Source organism: Gobio gobio (genome assembly GCF_949357685.1).
Source record: "Gobio gobio genome assembly, chromosome: 7".
Taxonomy (NCBI): Eukaryota; Metazoa; Chordata; class Actinopteri; order Cypriniformes; family Gobionidae; genus Gobio; species Gobio gobio.
In genome coordinates, this window is record NC_137103.1 from 26,016,926 (window position 1) to 26,038,096 (window position 21,171).

Below are 21,171 nucleotides of genomic sequence, written 5' to 3' on the forward strand. Positions count from 1 at the left end.
CCTCGAGGAAACCTCAGTGCTTCTTTCCTCCATCCACCCTCTCACTAGGTGCCTCTTCATGTCTGATCTCGGAGGGAGTTGCAGAAGTGTGGTCATCTCCTCAGAGCGCCTGCTTTAGCTCAGGGCTAATGAGAGGGGACAGTGAGAGAGAGGACCTCAGGCCCTTGGGGCCCCACCACTGCACGAGCAAAGACTTTACAGTCTCATGTTTCCTAGAACAATAATTACACAAAGTGTCGTTTTCCCCATCAGCAAGATGGAGGGAAAGAGAGTTTGGCTCTGCATTAGGTGTCTAGACCATTTGTCTGAGGAACGAGATGTATCGTACCTAGTGGAAAATTTTGTAAAATTATCAGGCATGGTTAAACTGCACTTTTCCACAATGTAGAAAGATATTTTAAAATTATTATTTGTTTTTGTTATTTTTGTAATTACATGACTGACTGGTAAAGGCTGTCAGAGGAGTACGAAATCAATGTCAGTAGCCTTGAAGAAAAGCCGAGATGTTTTTAGTTCCCCAGATGCAGAAGAAGCAGCTTTCCACACAGCCTGTGCAAAGGTGTTGCATTTCTAATTGTTTAGGTTTAAATGGAAATAGAATCTGAAAGTATGTGCTGCTCCCGGGCAGACGTACTGTCCCAATGTGTGCTGTTTTTGGCGTCTGTATAGCAGCTCTTGAGTTCAGCTGCTACCTAACGCCGGCACGACCCAAACGCGTGGATCGCTCAGGCCCACTGCAGACAACTTCTTCTATCTGGCACTTTCCATAATATGGATACAGAATTTTCGTAACACTTTAATCTATTAACATTAGTCAACTACATTAGTTAACATGAACTAACAAAGAACAATACTTTTACAGCATTTATTAAAATACTAAAACACTTTAGTTTAGGGTTCAATTCTCACTATTAACTAACTACTAACTATGACTTTTGCCTCAATAAACTCCTAATTACTGCTTGTTAATAGTTAGTAAGGTAGTTAAGTTTAGGTATTGGATACACTATAAAAAATATTGTTGGTTTAACTTAAAAAAGTAAGTTACCTGGTTGCCTTCATTTTGAGTTCATTTAAAATTAAAAAAATGAATTAATACAACAAAGGAGACAAGTAAACAAAAACTCAAAATATTATGTTATCTGAACCACATTAATTATCTAAGTTGATTTGATAAATGATAAAAAAGTTGTGATTAAATGATGAAAATATTTGTTTATAGTGTAGGATTAAGGGATGTTGAATATGGTCATGCAGAATAAGGCTTTCCTATGTGCTTTATAAGTACTAATAAACAGCAAATAAACTGAAGTGTTACCATTTAAAATGAGTTAATGTTAATCTCAACATTTACTAATACATTTTAAATATCAAAAGTTGTATTTGTTAACATTTGGTAACTAATGTTTTAACTAACATTAACAAAGGTTAATAAATGCTGTAAAATGTATTACTCAATGTCAGTTAATGCATTACTAATATTAACAAATGAAACCTTGTTGTAAAATATTACCTTTTTTATTTTTTTTTCTTCTGTTCAACAAATGCATTCATATTTTGGGAAAAGACCTTAGATATCTTAGATAAAATGTCTAATATTTAGATGAATACAAATTTACATCACAAATCAATACAGAAATTCACAATTAACATAACATTTTCCCATCTTAAGACAAACTTTCCCATCTTAAGAAGTCTTGCTCTTTCGTTGTTCATTTAACAGTTAAAATAAACATTGACTTAATTGTATGTAATTTGTTGAATTGAAATTGTACATTGTAGAAAATACATTTTATCCATTATTGTTGCATACTTCAATCCTGTTGCAATGTTACTGTAAGAACACATACAACTAGAATATCAAAGTTATAAAAATACATTATGTATGTTTATAAATTCAACAGTAATAAAGCAACACTGTTTCCCAAACTAGCTTGTCTCGTCCGAGTGACAGCTTAATTTAGGCTAAATCTGGAACTTTTTTACCCTATAACATTACTAATTTAAAAATGGATAAAGAGAGCTATTTAGTTTGACTTCCTGAGATGGCTGAACATTTTCTAAAATTGAATTACCTCTTTTCACAAACCCATTGTTGAAACATAGTTTCTATTTTGTACCCTTGTCATGGATAGTGCCATTTATGCGGCAATAAGGCATGAAACAATGGAGGATCTCCAGGATCTCTAGGCTAAATGTTGGTCAGTCTATCCAAATGTCTCATTTTCAAGGGCCAGTTGGTGTGTCTGCCTATTTTGCAGCTCTCTGGAGAGGTTGTGATATTTTTGATCTATTCACAGCATGTACAAACCAGGATCTTTGTTTTTGTTTGGAAGAATGGCCTTTGGCTGACTCACAAGCTCTTTCAAATGTAGATCCTGAAGTGGTGTTGACCTTAGCAGACTTATTCTACTGAATTCTGTTCCACCTTGACCTTTTAGCATCATACAAACTGACTGCTCTGATTGTACTGGATTCTTGGAGATAAGAAAAGAGTAAGTGGGTACAGGAAGTGATGGAATGATGTCAGTACACCCACAGGAAAGCACGTAGTGGAAGATTGCGGTGTGCTTTTATCTACCAACTCAATGTCTTCATGCCCTCCTCTGCATTATTCTATTCTATTCTATTATAAATTTCTTATATTATTAAACCTTTCTAAAGTTTGGGGTTATGTTAGGGTTAGGGTCTTTGAAAAGTCTCTTCTGCTTACAAAAGCTGCATTTATTTGATCAAAAATACGGTATAACTGCAATATTGTGAAATATTATTACAATTTAAATGAACAGTTTACTGCTTTAAAATATTTTAAAATAAAATGTTTTCTTGTGATGGCAGAGCATTATTACTCCAGTCTTCAGTGTCACATGATCATTCAGAAATCATTCCAATATGTGACCCTTGACCACAAAACCAGTCATAAGCCGCACGGGTATATATTGTGGCAATAGCCGACAAAACATTGTATGGGTCAAAATTATTGATTTTTCTTTTATGCCAAAAATCATTTGGATATTAAGTAAAGATCATTTTCCATAAAGATATTTTGTAAAATTCCTACCTTAAATATATAAAAAAAATTATTAGTAGTAGTAATATGCATTGTTAGGACTTACAGATTTTGAAAATTTCATCATATCCTAACAAACCACACATCAATGGAAAGCGTATTTATTCAGCTTTCAGGTGATGTATTAATCTATTTTTGCCTGTTTTATTTATTTATTATTTTTAATTTATAAAAAAAAAATCTATTATTTTTAATTTATTTATTTGATATTTTATACCTTTTTGTCAAAATAAATGTATACATTTACACTGTTCCGATTGCTTTCTTACTGCAAATGAAGGCCCTCTACATCCTTTAACAGTATTTAATGTGTCCAGTGTAGCATGACAAGTGATCAACATTTGAAAACCGTTCTGACCAGCGCTGGGCCATGTTAGCATGAACTAAAAATTAGGCTCAGTATTGCTGTCGATGAACGGCAGGTCATTGTGATGTCTTCTGCCAGCCTGGCCCGTGTTCAAAGCCTGTGGGTTTACTTGAAAAGAGAATGGGCAACAGTATTGATTCATAGTGTGTTGCATTATGTCTCTGTGGATGAACACAGACCCCCCTGCTGTGTTTAAATGGAGTCTCAGCTGGACTGTCCCGCACCAGAATTGTCATCTATAATTTTATTCACTGTCAACTGCGGAAACCCCTATTTCTCCCTACTCATTAAATTTAATGGTAGCATCAGCTAGACTGTCTCTGTACCATCACTGAATTAGGGACCCTCATTTCTCTAAGTGCCCCGAGGCAGACAGTGTTGCCCCCTTTTATCCCAGCTAGAGTTTATGCCTTAGCCGTATCCCAGAGGTTAAATATATGGCCTTGACATTAGTGAGGCTTTACTATGGCCTTGGTATGGCTCCTCTTTCACTTTGTGTTGGACAATTTGTGACTTTTTAGCTAGTGAACCTAAAAGGATGACTTCCTGTGTTTCCGTATGGTAAGATTTGAAGCACTTGTTTTGTATTTCTTGTGCAGGTGTGACCCTGTTACTGTGCAGCTGGGATTGAAAAACTGGAGCATCTGTGCTGGTTGTGAGGTCTGGGGAATCGTCAATATGTGTCGTTGGCAGACGCCACACCCTTCTGGGCCTTGAGATGTATAAAGGGGCTTTTAGAGCGTAGACCTATGAGGCTGCATGTCTTGCATAATGCTTGCACAAAGAGTTGGATTTGCATTTAATATTTCAATTTGCATCCTTTCCAAAGATCTTACTTGGTGCTTTTTAGCAAGCAATGATCAGTCTGATGAGTTAAACTGAGCTTGCATGTGCATCTAACCTCTCTATATCGGGATTGCAGAAAGGCTAATTTGTTAATTTGGAGTTTGTTTTGGATCCTCTGCTCTTTCTCCTCCTGCTTCTAATTGGCAGAGCTGTGCTTGAAGACTGTCCCATTGTGTGTGTTGCCAAGCCCGCGTAGGGAATCTCTATGCACGTCTCGCGTTTACAGCACTCAGTTGTGCGTGAATGATGACATTAGTGATGCTTTGTCACTCCGTTGCAGGATTTTAGGACCTTTGAATCCTTCTTTTGCTTCCACATCTTCTTTTCGTCCCCTCCTCCTCTTAACCCGGAGCTCTCTCGCTAATGTGAACTGACCACGTGATTGACAAGACAAATGGTAGGAATACTTGGCCTAGCTTTGGTTCCAGTGTTTAATTTGGTCATGGGCAGGCAGCTGTTCTAGGGCTAGACACCACAAACTATCCCCAGTCCAGTGGATTCCCATATTTAGTATCTACACCATTTGTTTTACAGTATTTTAGTTTATTTCAATAAGGTGGGATTGATGGGGACCTTTTTCTATTTTAAGGGTGGTTGTAGCTGTGAATATTGATTACAATAGGTTCTGCCCATGGGTTTGTGGGTTCCAATGTGAGATCATGGGATCATCATTCATCAGTGAATAGGATCATGAATAGAAAGTTCAAAAGAACTTTTGTAACATTATACACTACCATTCAAAAATTTGGGGTCAGTACCATTTTTTTTTAATACTTAAATTTTATTTAGCAAGGATGCATTAAATTGATCAAAATTGACAGTAAACACATTTATAATGTTACAAAGGCTTTCTAGTCTTTCTATTCATTAAAGAATCCTGAAAAGAATTGTACACAACTTTTCAACATTGATAATAAATGTTTCTTGAGCAGCAAATCTGCATGTTTGAATTATTTCTAGGATCATGTGACACTGAACACTGGAGTAATGATGCTGAAAATTCAGCTTTGCCGACAAAGGAATAAATTGCTTTTTAAAATGTATTCAAATAGGAAACTACAAATATTTCACAATATTACTGTTTGCTGTATTTCGAATCAAATAAAACCGGCCTTGGTGCAAAAAAGAGACTTCCTTTAATAAAAATCTTACAAAAAAACATATTTTCGTCACCCCCACCACCGTAAACAAAGATATTTTGTGTGTAATATAAAAATTTTTTGTCATTCCTCATCTTTCACGTTTTCTTTTTTTGTTTGATACCATGAATTTACATTACATTAATATTTATGCAGTTTTCTTGTCTACTTTTCATGATTTGAAGCATTAGGAACATATTTCTCATGGCAAAAATCCCTGCATAGCTATTATTGTATTGATTTTCTGGTGAAGTAAAATTGTTCTTGGTACTGGAAAAAAAAAGCTATTGAGACTATCTACAAATCACCAGTATTGCCCTCCTACACACACACACACACACACACACACACACACACACACACACCATTGATTAATGACCTGCATCCTGCTTGTGGAGACACGGGAAACAACCTCTTTTCATCTCTCCATAGCTTCTGTTTAAAAGAATCGTCCTCTTTTCATTGTTTTCATCTTTTCTTGGCCAATGAACCACTTGTATAAGCTCCCACCCTAACAAACCAACTAAGTGGACATTTGTCATCTGTAAAATATCATAGATCTATTGTTTTTTTAAACCAAATTATAGCCTAATGTCAAATTGAAGTTTTGTTTCTGTTGGTTGCGTGTGAAGATGCTGTTAAATGATTTACGTGTGTTTTTGACTTCATGAGGTTTGCCCATTTTCTCCCATGAGCCTCGCAGAGGCGTTTGACCAGGGAGAGTATTGGATGGCTCTTTGTTTATCCTGGTCTGGGTTGTGGAAATGACAGGCAACAGAAGCATGGCACATCTGACTGAATAAATACACGTCTCCTACTATTAACTCACAAGGTTATTTTAGTACAGACTCTGGTGCTCTGCAGTGGCATCAAGTTGGGAAACATTGACGAAAGTTTCACAATAATGAGAGCAGTGGGAAGGGAACTGAACGGAGGATTTAATGTTCTTCATTCCACGAAAAGGAGCACTGAAATTCTTGCTTTTATGTAGCAAATAGTGCAGTATGTGCAAGTCTGCAGCAAATTTAAACCTGCAACTTGTTAAGAGTCAAAGTCCTGGTCCAAATTAATTGACATATGGGTTTCTTTATGCCTTCGTTGTGGAAGCGGGGACATCACAGATTTCTGCTTTGTACTGCAAGTTTTGCACTTAGCGGAAAGACATTTTAACATGGATTGTGTGACAAATTGAATGATTTGTTCACGTTCTTCCTGGTCAGCTCCACTATCTGTCTGGTCACTACAAGGTTTTGTGTTGAGCTCTAGATGTTGCTTTGTGATTGGATGACTTGGTTCTGGAGGTAATAAACAATGGAGACTTTGTGGTGCCGCTGAGATATTATTTGACTCTGACTTTAATTTTATAAACATTTAATCCAGTGCATTCCTTAGGAAAAAAACCTCTTCAAACATCTTCAAAGAGGATATGTTTTTTTTATGTTTATACTTAATCCTGATTAACATACTGAATCAATGTATGATCAAAGAGTTTGGTTGATTTGCCACATAATTTTGTTTGCAAATATTGAGCTTGAGTGTGCATTTATTAAAATAATGTGTTATTCCTGTGTTGATATATTTCCAATTTAAACAAAAGGTTTGAGCAGGCATATTGAATGCCTAGGTTATTGATTTGATTGCTTTATTGACTGACTGACAGACTGACAATACTGTGTTCACAGTTATAATGTCATATGTAAGCCATCAATATTTTTGGTCTGTTTTCCTGAAATAGAAAATGTTGCTAAACTTTAAATTGGCAAACAACTTTAAGGGGTACACAAGCTTGCATATGACCTCAAAGCTAGGACATATGGACTAAAAGCCACAAAACATTGATTCCATGTGGTCTTTTAAAACATCCGCCATATACTGTATAGTAGCCATAAATAATCACACAACCCTTTGAACCGTTTTCAAGAATTTCTCAGTCCTCAATGTACTTTTGTCCAGGAACTAAAAGGAACTATTTAATGGAAAAGTGCGGTCCAGTGACAGATGTGTCATGGGTGTATCTTGGGTGGGAGCGAGACCGTTTTCATGTTCTGTCTTTAGCTCTGAAAGGTCATGTAAACTGGCTGCTGTTTTTACACAGGGCTGGTACATTACACAGCAATTGAACATAGCAATTATAGCACATGGTTACGTAACGGCATGAGTGTTACTTCAGAGCCTCCCAGAGCAATGGCCAATTTTATGTACCTTATCTGTCTTCCTACAGTAATTTTCCAGTGTCATTTCTACTTTGGCTCTTATTTTATGAACAAATCTTTTCAATTCCGGAAATGTTTGCCCAAATCAAAAGGCCTGAGGAAGAAAGTCCTGCCTACTAACAGTAGCTTCCTCTGACTAGCAGTAGCAGATAGCGAATCATTAGTTCAACCATTTGTTTGTGCCATTTTTCATGCAATATGAATAGCCACAATTGAACCCAGTGAAAAAGTTTGTACACTTGAATTTCACGTCCAGATTTGAGCCTTGCGCCCTTGATAAGAGTCTTTAAAGGGGTCATGAACTGCATTGTTTTATTGTTTTATAATGTTTCCTGGGAACAATGTATTGAAGTGATACTGTTGATTGCCATGAATATAGCCATTGTTGCTGATATGGCATTAAATCATAAATAAATAAATAATGTTTCCTGGGGTGCATTTATAATGTTAATTTGATTTGTACATCAAAAATTGTCATAATTTAGAAATAAAAGGCATTTTTCCTACCCTAATTTTAGCCCTCTGATTTGAACGCTGTTTGAAAGGGTGTGTCTGCTGTGAGATGCCAATGTAAACACCCACTGCTATGATTGGCTAACATCTTTGCATATGAAATAGTTAAGTATTACATTTGTACTTTTAAACTTTTAGCATGATTTTACAGCTCTCATGGTTAACTAATCGTGAAAAGTGTTGATTTATAGCATTATATTTAGAACTTAGAACCTATGGCATTTTATGTAGATAATGGCATGAAAGGTTGCAGTGATGAGCATTGTAGCTGATCAGACATGTTGAGCGCATGAATGCAGTGATCTCGTCATTACATATCAGAAATCATTGGTCACAGATGAGGCATTAGAATTAAGTTACTTGCATGTTGTGGCAGTACTGTCGAGTCCATACAGTAAAAGTGTGTTTGCAAAGCCTGCACAGAAATTGCGACTGATTTACCAAAGAATCAACTGTGAAATGTACAGAAAACAAATAAATAATGCTCGACTGAGACATTCACATTGTTGACAATAAATAACTAGCATTAGGATCCATTGAAAAGTAATGTTATCTTTAGCCCAGTCAGTGATGCCAGTCTGTTTTGCTTTTCTCTCTAACACACCAGTGGGGCCAAAGTTGCATTGATGAAGTAGGCGTCTATTTTCTTCGTCTTTCACCTATTGATAGGCACATTTTTCTGGGCTTGGTTGAAATAAAAGCTGTTTTTGGACTAACAAGGAAGTTTTCAGTTCTGAAACTTACAGGATATTCTTATAGTATGATGACCTCTGATATGTCAAAAGCTCAAGGAAAATTTGATTTCTCAGTTCATGACCCCGTTAAAATCACTTTCAAATCTTTCCTGAAAAAACATTTTCCACTTCAAGGCTCTTAATAACCAGTCAGGGTTGATTTGATTGAATTTTAGTAGTAACTTTCACAGGCATTCGTTTTGCATCAAAATAATCCAATTGAGAGTGAAATTGAATATTTCATTTGAAAAAAAAAAATGTAGGGCACTCCGTTTACTCATCAGGAATTGATTGGATCATGAAAAGTTGATGTTCCATACTCGAATAGAGCCAGATCTGAATGAGAAAAGTCTTTCCGCAGGCCATGGAAGCTAGAAGTCAGATTCATTGGACTTTTTGTCTTATTCTTAAAATGCAAGTTATTACAATTGATCACAAAATTGAAACTCTATTGATGGCTTTTGAAAAAGATCTATAGGCCTGTAAGAAAGCACATCATATGTTACTAAAGAAACACTGCAGTTAGGAGTCTAGCGTGACTGAAACTTGGAGCAGCTGATCTCATGCACTGGAATGTAGCGCTCACAAGAATGAGGCATCAAATGTAAACTTTTGCTGAGAGTGAAAAAAAATTCAGGCCTCGTGCAGTAAATGGAAAGGCAATCATGACTTTGTTTGTCAGACCTGTTCAGTAGGACATATTCCATCAGTCTTGGACAAAATGCTCCCGCTGGAGAGGTCTTAAACATTTCCACCACAGTCTCTTCTTTCACATTTTCAATCTGTTTTTCCCTGAACACAACGTGGCACTCAGTCACATGCATACTTTTGTGTTTTTCAGTCTGTCTTGGAGATAAATGGCTGCTTTAATAATGCTTAAGGATCTCAGTGCCATAGTGCTAATCAGCGTGAATGGGGCCTATGATCGCTCCCATATGTAGGGATCGTGCCAGAAAGTGACATTAGCTGAGCACCAGCATCCTTGCACCTCAGTGTCTGTTGTGTGTGGTTTCTTACAACCTGCACTGACTTGATTTAGATGATTTATGTTTGACTGTGCCATCTGTTGAGCAGGAGACTGATTTTCACACTGCCAGGACACCATGTGTCATGCACTTTATGCAACTTACCATTTGAAAGCTGTTACGTCTGGTCTCATTTTGTCATGTGCTGTTGTTTTTCTAAATCTATTAATTTTCAAAAATACCATAAAATTCTTTTCATACATACAATGACTTGAATACAGCTCTTCTCTGATGAGAAGGAAATTTAAAATGTTTGGGTGATAGATTTTAATGAAGGAAAGAAGGCTTGCCAAATAATTAAATTCTTAAAAAGAAAACCGTTTTATAGAAGTCTAGCGTAACGATTGCATAATCTTTTTTTATTATTATTTCTTAGGGGAAATAATACATTTTAAGAAAACTGCTTCACAGACTATCAATATGAAGATTTTTGTCCACCAAATCAAAGTCACGTGGTGTGACCAACATGCAAAAACCTAAAACAGGAAGTGGCATCATAAAGAGGACCCCCTGCATGACTGTGTCAAGGTCAGCGTTATTTTATATTTTCTTTTTTTAGTCATTAGTTTTTAGTTATTTTGGTTATATGCGTTTATTTCACTTTCATATTTTTAGTACTTTTAGTAACTTAAACTTATTTATTTCAGTTAGTTGCCTAATTTAGTTATTAATTTTAAGTCCATTGAAATAAAAAAAATTTGAGTTAAAACAATGGAGATTGGTTTATTCAACAGAAACTCAAAATATTGTTATCTGAACCACATAAATGACCTAATCTGATTTGATAAAAGAAAAAATGTTGTGATAAATCATGAGAATATGTTTTACAGTGTATGAACACTCGTGTCATTGACCCAGCTACAATCTTTCTTTAAAATTTGTCAATGTTCTCCAATGTTTATTTAGTCAACATATCCTTGATCTCCGGTGATGACCTTTTATAGTACTGCCACTTGCTTTTATTTGTCCGTGAGAACCACAAACCTCTCTTAAGATTTGCTTTCTATTTTGGTCTCCATCTAGATGCGCGTGTGTGTGGTGTCCACACACGGTGGCTCGCCAGGGGACCTTCCTTTTTATACTGAAAAGAGATAAAACTCCTCTCTTTTCCCCGTATTCTCTCCTCCCCCATGTCTTTCTTTCTTTTACTGTTTTGAACGCTTATAAAGAGCCTACTCGCAGACAGTTTAATCGCAAAACCACTGTGCCCTGAACTTCAGTCTAAACATCGCCCTGGTACTGTTTATGTTGACTATGTGGAAGACCGTCTCAAGCTCTCTGCCTTTGACACTCCTCACTTTCTCTCGGGAGTAATCGCAATCAAACTGCAAAGAAGAACGGAGATGAACAGGGAGGAAATGAGAGGTATGCAGGGAGGAAAAGCTTAATATTTTCAAACTTTGAATGTGTACCCAATAACCTCGCTTGTCAACCATTTTGCCCCCCAGTTTGATGTTTTTTGGTCTATTTTTGAGTGTGGTTTTGTACGCAAGCGAGAGAATGTGTTGTGTTTGTGTGTTTCCATGCTCCCTCGCTCACATCTGGAATACTAAGCTGAGAGTTGGACTCTCTTGTTGATTCATTTTCATTTTTTCCTACGATGACTGAGGCCAGCTCGTCCTCACCACGAGTACATTTGTTTTTCTCTTCGCGATGAAGGCTGAGGGAATGAAGGAAAATCTGGATCTTATTTGAAGCAGTTTCTTTCTGCCTTGACGTTCTGCTTGTATCCTCACCACAGCTCAGCTGGAATCTGCCTCGTGCGAAGAGCTTACTGCGGTCGTGTCCCGAGTCACCCATCCCTGAGGATGACAGCTGTGCCGTAGTCGTGGGAAAACGCTCTTCAATGCTCATCTATGTTTTCCTGAGAGTCATTGACTTAAGTTGGTGGTGTGGTTGGAGGAACATTTCCACTCATGCTCCACAAGGAAGGTGGATGCTTCATTGTACTTATGCCCAGGCATCATAGAGTTACTGTACTTTAGCCCAACAACAAACCAAATCCACCTCTGTATCTTTATTGCTCCTGAAGTTGGGGTGAATAAACCAGAGATCTGCAAACTGAAGCAGCCCCCAAGGACACATAGCTCTGAGCTTTTGGAATAAACCACGTCTGTATCAGATGAATGCTGGACCTATGAATGGAAAATACTCTCTAAATGCACTGATTATAGGTTTTTCTACTCCCACAACGTTTCTGACGGAGTTTAAGAACAGAAAAGTAAAGGGACCATCAGTTTGGCCCATGAATATGAATTCAGTGATGTAAAGTTATCCTGAAAGTCCTAACTGATCTGCTGAAAGCCAGGTAAGTGGGAACTAGCCACTTTAGCATTAGCCTTTACCGCTTGTGCGTTTGTTCTGTCCAGAAGCTTTATAGGTCTTAAAGGTAGGGTAAGCAATTTTCAGACAGGCTAGCAATAGCGAGCTAGCTTTGAAAGCATGAGATCCCACCCTCCCTTCAGCCACTACTCCTTCAAAACACATGCACATACACATCAGAGTCTGCAAAGCATCAAGAGATGGGAGACGGCGTTTGACTACCTCATGTCTCAAAGCACATAACATTACAATAATAATGAATGTAAACATGTGTTGTGGTAAAAATAGCTACGGGTAGCGCCAGTTGATTGCCGAGTGCAACCATTCTACGTCATCGACATGGAACGCAAACTAAATGGCACCGTCCATTGTCCAAATATGTAATGGATTTTTTAAATAACGTGGATCTTTCATGGGTTTTCCAATACATATTTCAATAAGAGACATAATTTATGTTATATTAAGCCATAAAAGTCTTAACAACATGGGATCCCTTTAAAGAGCACTGACCTGTACTGCTGCAGATTCATTTCGCGGTTGATAGTGTTGACATTGACACATAAATTCATGTTGCAAAGCACTCTGAGTATAACGTCACAGGTTTCCATCTCTTCCAAATTACAGTAGTTATGGCGTGAATGCAGCATAAACTCATTATTTTGGTTCAGGAGGAACTGTAATGGGTAACTGACATCTGTCTAACTTTGCCTAGCATGAAACACGCTGATGATGTATGATGTCTGTGCGAGCAGGGGCCGGTTGCATAAACAGTTAAGAATAGTCTTACAAGTTAGACATACAATTTTGTTCTTTAAGACTGTTCATAATTTTTTTAAATCAGTTACATAAAAACATAGACTGGCCTAATTTGATACGAAAAGTAAGACTGAATGCCACTTGCCTAACTGCTAGTGGCTCATACTAGATCTTAAGACACTGTCTTAACATAATGGCTTAGTTTATGCAACTGGCCTCAGGTGCGCAGAGGGATGGAAATGCATACGTTGACAGGCAGGTAGGACATCATATCCGTGTATTCAGACCGAATGCAATGATTGGACAAACATCTTATGGACCTACTCCTTCCACAGACAATATATATACATATAAATACATTTAGACCACTTTACTTAGTGATTGCTATCAGGATGTGAAGAGACTTTCAGCCAGTATAACACTAACAAACAAAAAAATCTGGAACAAAACACCTACCATGCCTTTTAACATCAGCATTTTATTTTTGTACTTTAAAAAATTATAATTTATTAAATAAATTATTTCAAAAAGAGAGAGGGGGAAAACTATGACATTTCTAAATGCTGCTTTAATGGTTTCTAAAGAATTGAATCAGGTTTTACCATCATTACAGCAAAGAGTTAAAACTTGCTATACATACATCAGTCTCCATGGTGAACATTTTTTTTTTTTTTTTTCATTTCAAAAGCACAATCTTATTAGCTTTTGGCAGTTCCTGTACACTTCCTTTAGTTGTCCCCCTTAATGTTTTCTTTATTTTTTCCATTTGGCTTCTCATGTAAATTTCACCTCTGCTAGCTCATTGTTTCAGTAGTTAGGGTTGGATGAGGTTTGCATGGATGCAAAAGGGCAAGAATTGCTTGGATTGAGCCACGTGTCCACAGTTCCTTCCAAGACTGAATTTTCATACATCAGATCACATTTCAGGAAATTCATTGGAAGTTGGCGTATATTTGGAAGCTTTTGTGCACACTTGCTGTTGAAGCTGTTTGTTGCCACCAAATGTCACATAAGGTAATGATGAGGATTTTAGAGGAATGTTTTAATCAAATAAACCCAAAATTTGGGGTGAATTCCACTTGAAAGTGAGTATCCCTAAGCCAAACTCACTGAGAAACACTTGAAATGAGGGTAGTACTGACTAATTGGAATTGGTCACTTCCAATTTATTTTAACATGGCAAAAAATGCTTGTAATTAATTAATGCTTATAATAATTTATTACAGATGTTCACTGTGTGATCTTTGGTACAAACTATAGCATCAATAATGAGTAATTCACCCTTTTTATTGATCTGTAGCTGTTTTTTATGTTTTGGTCATGGACTTGTCGGAAATGCCTTCAACATGATTGAAATGAGAAACTACCAGTTTGGTTTCTGTCAGATTTGTTTTGAAAGTTGTCTCTTATGCTCACCAAAGCTGCATTTATTTGATCAAAAATACAGTAAAAACTGTTAAATATTATTACATTTTAAAATAACCCTTTTCTATTTGAATATATTTTAAATTTTAATGTATTCCTGTGATGGCAAAGCTGAATTTTCAGCATCATTACTCTAGTCTTCAGTGTCACATGATTTAAAGAAAATCAATCTAATATGCTGATTTACATCTCAAGAATAATTTCTTATTATTATCATTGTTGAAAAGCCTTGTGTTGCTTAATATTTTAGTAGTATTTTTTTATTTTACTATTCATTTCTTTAAAAAAAATCTTACTGTCCCCAAACTTTTGATTGGTATCATCTTACTGTTGATTTATGTCTATTTAATATAAACCGTTTGTGGACTCATGTTTGGAACTTTGATTATGTATGGTACGGTCATTTGATGCACTCACAGGTGACGAATGTGGTGATGCGTTGCTTTCTGTAGAGGAGCTGCGGTCTGTGGTTTGTGTTAGTGTACTATCTGATTATCCAGGCTTTACCATACTTCCATCAATAACACACACACACTTTATTTCTATGAGACCCACCATGTGTTGTGTGAAGAATGTACAGGGGTCACAACCCCACTTCAAAGCCTCTTTGCATCCATTTTTAACAGGCTGCTTTAGAGCAGACTAACTCTGAGCTTAAAGCCTCTGATAGGCCCACACACCTCAGCAATAAACTTTAAATGACATTATTACGCTTTCACTGTTGGGCTTGATAATGGCATAAATTGATGCTTAGTGTTTAGCATTCCCAGTTTAAAAGTTATACCAGACTCCAGGGTTTCATGGACTGATTTTATCGCACATACTAACCTCTGACCCAGAGATCAAAGATTATAAGGTCAGGCAGTGGGAAGCACAATTCACACAGTTGTTGTCCATTTGCAAACAGCATGAAGTTAGGATCATGGGAAAGACACATCATCTGAGAATACAAGCATATAAGGTTATGAATCTACGTTGTAACATTGAGCAGTGTTTAGAAATGCTAGTTTTAAAAATACAATATAACTTTACTCATTAGGAAAAATAAATGCATTGTGTAAGTTACTTTCCAAGATTATTTTCATTATTTTCCAAGATGATCATAACAGCAATGCTTGTGGTGACGACAATATGCAGTATATGACTGTTTTAGTTCTGTTAATATTATGTTATAGGGCCTTCAAATATTGTGTTGGACAGTGGGCAGCCTTTGAGTAAAAAAACCCCCAAACAACTGTGATTTGGTCTCATTGGTCTGTCGAGAGGTCATGCGATTTTTCCTTTGGTGTCAGACTGCATCAATGAGTAAATACACTGGTATTTCCAGCGGGTTACAGCACATCTTTTGGAGCTGCCCAACAGTAATCATCATTAAATTCATCCTTCAGGATTTAGCTAATCATTTATCAGGGTTCTTAGCAAATCCACATCTCAGATAGATGCTGGATTCCTCTGGCACTCCTCGGGCAGGTTGGTTGATTATGAAATGGCAGCTTTGGGTGGAGATTTGAGCTTGTTCTTGATTATGACGCTGTTTTCTGACCTAGGATCAGTTAAGGATTTGATGGGTCGTTTGTTACATAATCTAAAATGTAGTTGAGCACAATGAATCACATCTTTTGATTAACTGCTTTAGGGAGTGTGTGTTTGTTGTGACATGGTATAAGTTTGGCGTGGCTCTCATCTTGAGGGATGGCTTACACAACAAGCCGCGAGGGGGATGAGGAATCCATTACATCCTGCACACTTCCTGTTCACATTAGACTGTCCTCCTACACACATGCACAGCTACATGCCCTCAGATTTAATGTTTCCATTGCTGTTTATGATTTGTTATCAGTAAAAATTTAAATGAAGTGTAACTTCTAAACTGCCGTTCATTATAATTGCCTATTTTATTTTTTCCGCTTAAAAAAGCATGCTAGCTGAGCTAAATATGTTTGCTAACCTGATAACACTAATATTACTGCTAATGTAGAAATGTTTTTTGTTTTATTCCAAAAACTATTATTGTGGTGCTTCACTGAACATCATAGAGAATCCTTGCACTCATCGCACATCTATAGACACGCTAGTAGCACTGTGTTGTTTTGTGATGTGAAGAGCTAAAATTAGACAATGTAAAACGCCTATTATAGTGCTTTACCAATGGGAAATCAGTGCCTGTATGGAAGAGGAAACAAAAAATATCTGAAGCCAGACAGAAAGACCAAAAATGACAAAAAACAAGAGTAAACATTGGTGTGACATGCATAAGGTCTTGAGTAGTGATGCCCAAGCTGAGTCTTTTTTGTTGGAGAGTTATGGGGATTAATTATTGTGTAGACACTCTCTAAAACTCACCAGTATCAGTGTAATTTACATTAAACTCATAGACGATCATGCTGATCCATGCCAGTAGATGGCAGTACAGCGTCTGACTCTATTGTGGTATTGGTAGCCCTCTTCAGTAACTAAACCAGGGGTGTCGACTGTCGAATCCTACTCCTGGAGGGCCACTATGCTGCATAGTTTAACTCCAACCCCAATTAAATGCACTTGAACCAGCAGCTAAATGTTTTCAGGATTACTAGAAACCTTCAGGCAGGTGTGTTGGGACAAGTTGGAGCTAAACTCTACTAAACACCCCTGAACTAGATACTCATCGACAGTAATCGACCAAGTACAGTCAATCTGAAACGTGCTGCAACTTACATTCTAAAGCGACTTTTATAGTGCAATTAAGCACCTAAAACATGTGCAAAGCTTTGGATTCATGCCGGATGAGCTCAAGATATTTCCCGACACACTAGTAGTTTCAGTTTAGGTTTGGTGTTTTATAATAAATGTTATTTATGATCAATGCCACTATTATTTGTATTTGTTTTATTTTATGTTTTTCTGCATTTTTGTTCTGAATACTGTTCCTAAGTGAGAGGAACTAAAATACATGTTTGTAGAGTTTTGTTTACTCGTATTTTATGAATGTAATGTGACTTATGCATTGTGGGGTTTTTTTCTCTTAACATTTTGACCCAGTGTGGCTTATTTTCCGGAAAATACGGCAGCAACCTGAAATCATCATTGCTTCTTGTTGACGCATCAAGGTAATGGTGCACTTGCAGTAGCTTGTTTTAAAATCTCTTTTGAGGGTAATTATGTTGAAGGCATCTGAAATGGGAAGCAAAAAGCTCACAGAATGTGAACCCAGCAAGAGCGTGGCAGTGTTGGTAGGACGCATGTTGCTGTTTTTAATAAGTATTAACACTGCTAGCTCTCCCGTGTAGGAGGCAACAGGAGCGCCTGCTTTACTCCATCAGAGCAAAGAGCTTGCTGTGTGTGGAATGTGTAAGGCAGTGATGTGAAACAGATGCCTCCTCTGCAGGCTTGACACTACACGTGGCCGCTGTCTCTCCAGACGGGATCTGCATAAAACGGACAAGGTGCGAGCCAAGCAATCCGGTCCAGCATCTAATAGACTAGACTACCGTGGCATAACTTTGCAGCACGTGCGATCACAGACCTTCTGGTGATGATGATATTATCATCACATGTACACACACATATTCTCACTTGCTCTTCTTCCAGTGTGTCTCAGCAGGGACCACAGTTTGAGTGACTGTACCGTACGCAGAACGGCCCACACCCCGGGCCTGCCAGTCCAGGCCCAAATCACAGGGCTGCTAACCGCAGGGAGCTAATTGTAGCACAGCTCCTTGAGGCGCTTCCCTTTAATTCTCTCCCTGGTTTCACTCACTCTCTCTCCACAGATTAAACATAAACAATCGCTGATATAGCTCGGAAGATCTGGGCCGCGGAAACGAGCCAAGAGGACATGTGAGAAGTGGAATCTGAATCCGAAAACTTTCCAGAAACTTGAGGCTGACGTGTTTAGAATCTAGCATGAACCAGTTACTCTATAGTTGAGACTTTTAGGGGGGGTTTTAGACTGTGTTCACAGAAAAGTAGAGACTGAGCGAGAGTCGGAATGGGGTCGTGATTTGACCCAGGCCGGATTCGAACCCGTATCCCCATGAGTTGACAACTCTTATACTGTATAAGAATAACGTTTACCTTAACTTTTTGGACTTTTAGATCTCTTTTTTTAATGGAGATGTACCATGATATTCTTCAAAGTGATTTGGATTACCTCATAAATCATAGAATGTGAATATATGTCATTCAGTACCATCATATACAGTGTATCCGGAAAGTATTCACAGCGCTTCACTTTTTCCACATTTTGTTATGTTACAGCCTTATTCCAAAACGGATTAAATTAATTATTTTCCTCAAAATTCTACAACCAATACCCCATAATGACAACGTGAAAGAAATTTGTTTGAAAACTTTGCAAATTTATTACAAATAAAAAACGAAAAAATTCACATGTACATAAGTATTCACAGCCTTTGCTCAATACTTTCTTAAAGCACCTTTGGCAACAATTACAGCCTCAAGTCTTTTTAAGTATGATGCTACAAGCTTGGCATACCTATTTTTGGGAAGTTTCTCCCATTCTTCATTGCAGGACCATTCAAGCTCCATCAGGTTGGATGGAGAGCATCACTGCACAGCCATTTTCAAATCTCTCCAAAGATGTTCAATCGGGTTCAAGTCTGGGCTCTGGCTGGGCCACTCAAGGACATTCACAGATTTGTCCCGTAGCCACTCTTTGTCTATCTTGGCTGTGTGCTTCGGGTCGTTGTTCTGTTGGAAGATGAACCTTCACACCAGTCTGAGGTCCAGAGCGCTCTGGAGCAGGTTTTCATCAAGGATGTCTCTGTACATTGCTGCATTCACCTTTCCTTCAATCCGGACTAGTCTCCCAGTTCCTTCCGCTGAAAAACATCCCCACAGCACGATGCTGCCACCACCATGCTTCACTGTAGGGATGGTATTGGCCAGGTGATGAGCGGTGCCTGGTTTCCTCTAGACATGACACTTGCCATTCAGGCCAAAGAGTTCAATCTTTGTTTCATCAGACCAGAGAATTTTGTTTCTCATGGTCTGAGAGTCCTTCAGGTGCCTTTTGGCAAACTCCAGGCGGGCTGCCATGTGCAGTCGGTTAAGTAATACTTTTTTTCAGCATGGGTGCATTATATTACCTTATATATTATATACATTGTATATTTATATTGAACAAAAATAACAGTAAAGACATTTATGATGTTACAAAATATTTATATTTCAAATAAATTCTATAAGTTCTATTGGAAACAAAAATATTAAGCAGCACAAATGTTTTCAACATTGATAATAATAAGAAGAAATGTTTCAAATGAGCATCAAATCAGCATATTAGAATGATTTCTGAAGGATCATGTGACACTGAAGACTGTAGTAATGATGCTGAAAATTCAGCTTTACCATCACAGGAATAAATTCCATTTGAAAAAATATATATTAGAATAGACAACAGCTCTTATAAATTGTAATAATTTTTCACAACATTACTATTTTAACTGTATTTTTGATCAAATAAATGCATAAGAAACATCATTCAAAAACATAAAATCCTATCTACCCCAAACTTTTGAACCATGATGTATAGCAAACTACCATGGTATTATGATTCATTATACCATTACTGTACGATGATAGCACCATAATATAGTAGTTTTTTTTTTTTTGTAAAGGTGGCCATTGGACATGTACTGTAGTGATGTTGATAATTCTTCAGCTGTGCTAGTGTGTTTAAGACATTTGTGGCGGTCTCTGGTCTCCATCTCTAATGATCTTGCCGGCTGTTCTGATGAAGATCTAAACTCTGGAACATCTGGCTAGCACTTTATCATCCCACTGGCCAGTTTCCTTCTGCATGTTTGAGAAGGATTGACCCACAATTACAGGGTTGCCAAACTGCAAATGACCCCCCCTGCATATCGTACATAACCTATGGAATGCTGGCTTGGAAACTGTTCCAACAAAACTACTGTAAATAGCCCATATCTTTTTCTTCTTCTTTCCGTAACACAGTTAAATTGGAGATTTATGTGGCCTGGTACAGTCGGTCCACGAGGTTTCCTCACCAGTGACGGGAAATTTTCAGACCAAAGTACCTTTTAGAAGAATTTTAATAACGTAAGAGGATTACTTTCATTCTGTTACACACAGTGCTTATTTTGTTCACTGAGAGATAAACTTGAAACTACTTATTAAAGTGTGTTATGAGGGTTGATGTGTGGTACAGAAACATTAGACACTGGAGAGTGTTAATGGCTCTGTGTTATAACAGCCATTGAAATGTGTTGCTGCTAAGCTTGCCAAAACCATTTACAACGGGAGAGGATGATTTCCAAACCATCTGATATAAACATGATGATAAGACACTGATGTATTCAGATGTGTACATCACACACACACACCAGGTCTCCATCTGTCCTGCTTAGTGTTAGATTCTACAGGATGGGATTCTTGTTATCGATAAATCTTTCATACTTTGAGTGCTGAGTTCAAAGAAAAACCAGGCTTGTGATGTTACATAAGAACTTCATAATTTACAATAGTGACAACATTGGCATTGAGTAACATTATTTTATGCCGTCTGTCATGCGTTATCAGGCTTTGTGTCCCCATGACCAGCAGAGGGCAGTGTGTGATTTCAAATGTTCGTCCAGTGGCAAATCATGAAATCTGAGGCTTTAGGAAGGCATGTGCAGAGCCCAACAAAAGCAGCATGTTTTAGGTTCATATGTCAAATTTACGAGTGTTCATTGATAGACAGTGCTTTTATTTTGCTAACACATGTACAACTTTTAACCAAGCTGATTGCTCACTAT

The 21,171-nt window shown here is 37.5% G+C and overlaps 1 protein-coding gene across 9 annotated transcripts in view; it reads left to right on the forward strand.

The window, feature by feature from the left end:
* raph1a (Ras association (RalGDS/AF-6) and pleckstrin homology domains 1a) overlaps window positions 1–21,171 on the forward strand; it is a 93,029-nt gene that overhangs the window by 31,186 nt on the left and 40,672 nt on the right. The window contains exon 2 of one of the 9 annotated variants that reach the window (XM_079821756.1): window positions 20,369–20,473. The exons of 7 other annotated variants lie outside the window; for them this stretch is intronic. The gene's annotated coding sequence lies outside the window, so the exon portion shown is untranslated. Of the gene's footprint in view, window positions 1–12,116; window positions 12,216–20,368; window positions 20,474–21,171 lie in introns of those variants that run through there. One more of the 9 variants, XM_079821758.1, reaches the window with a different exon arrangement.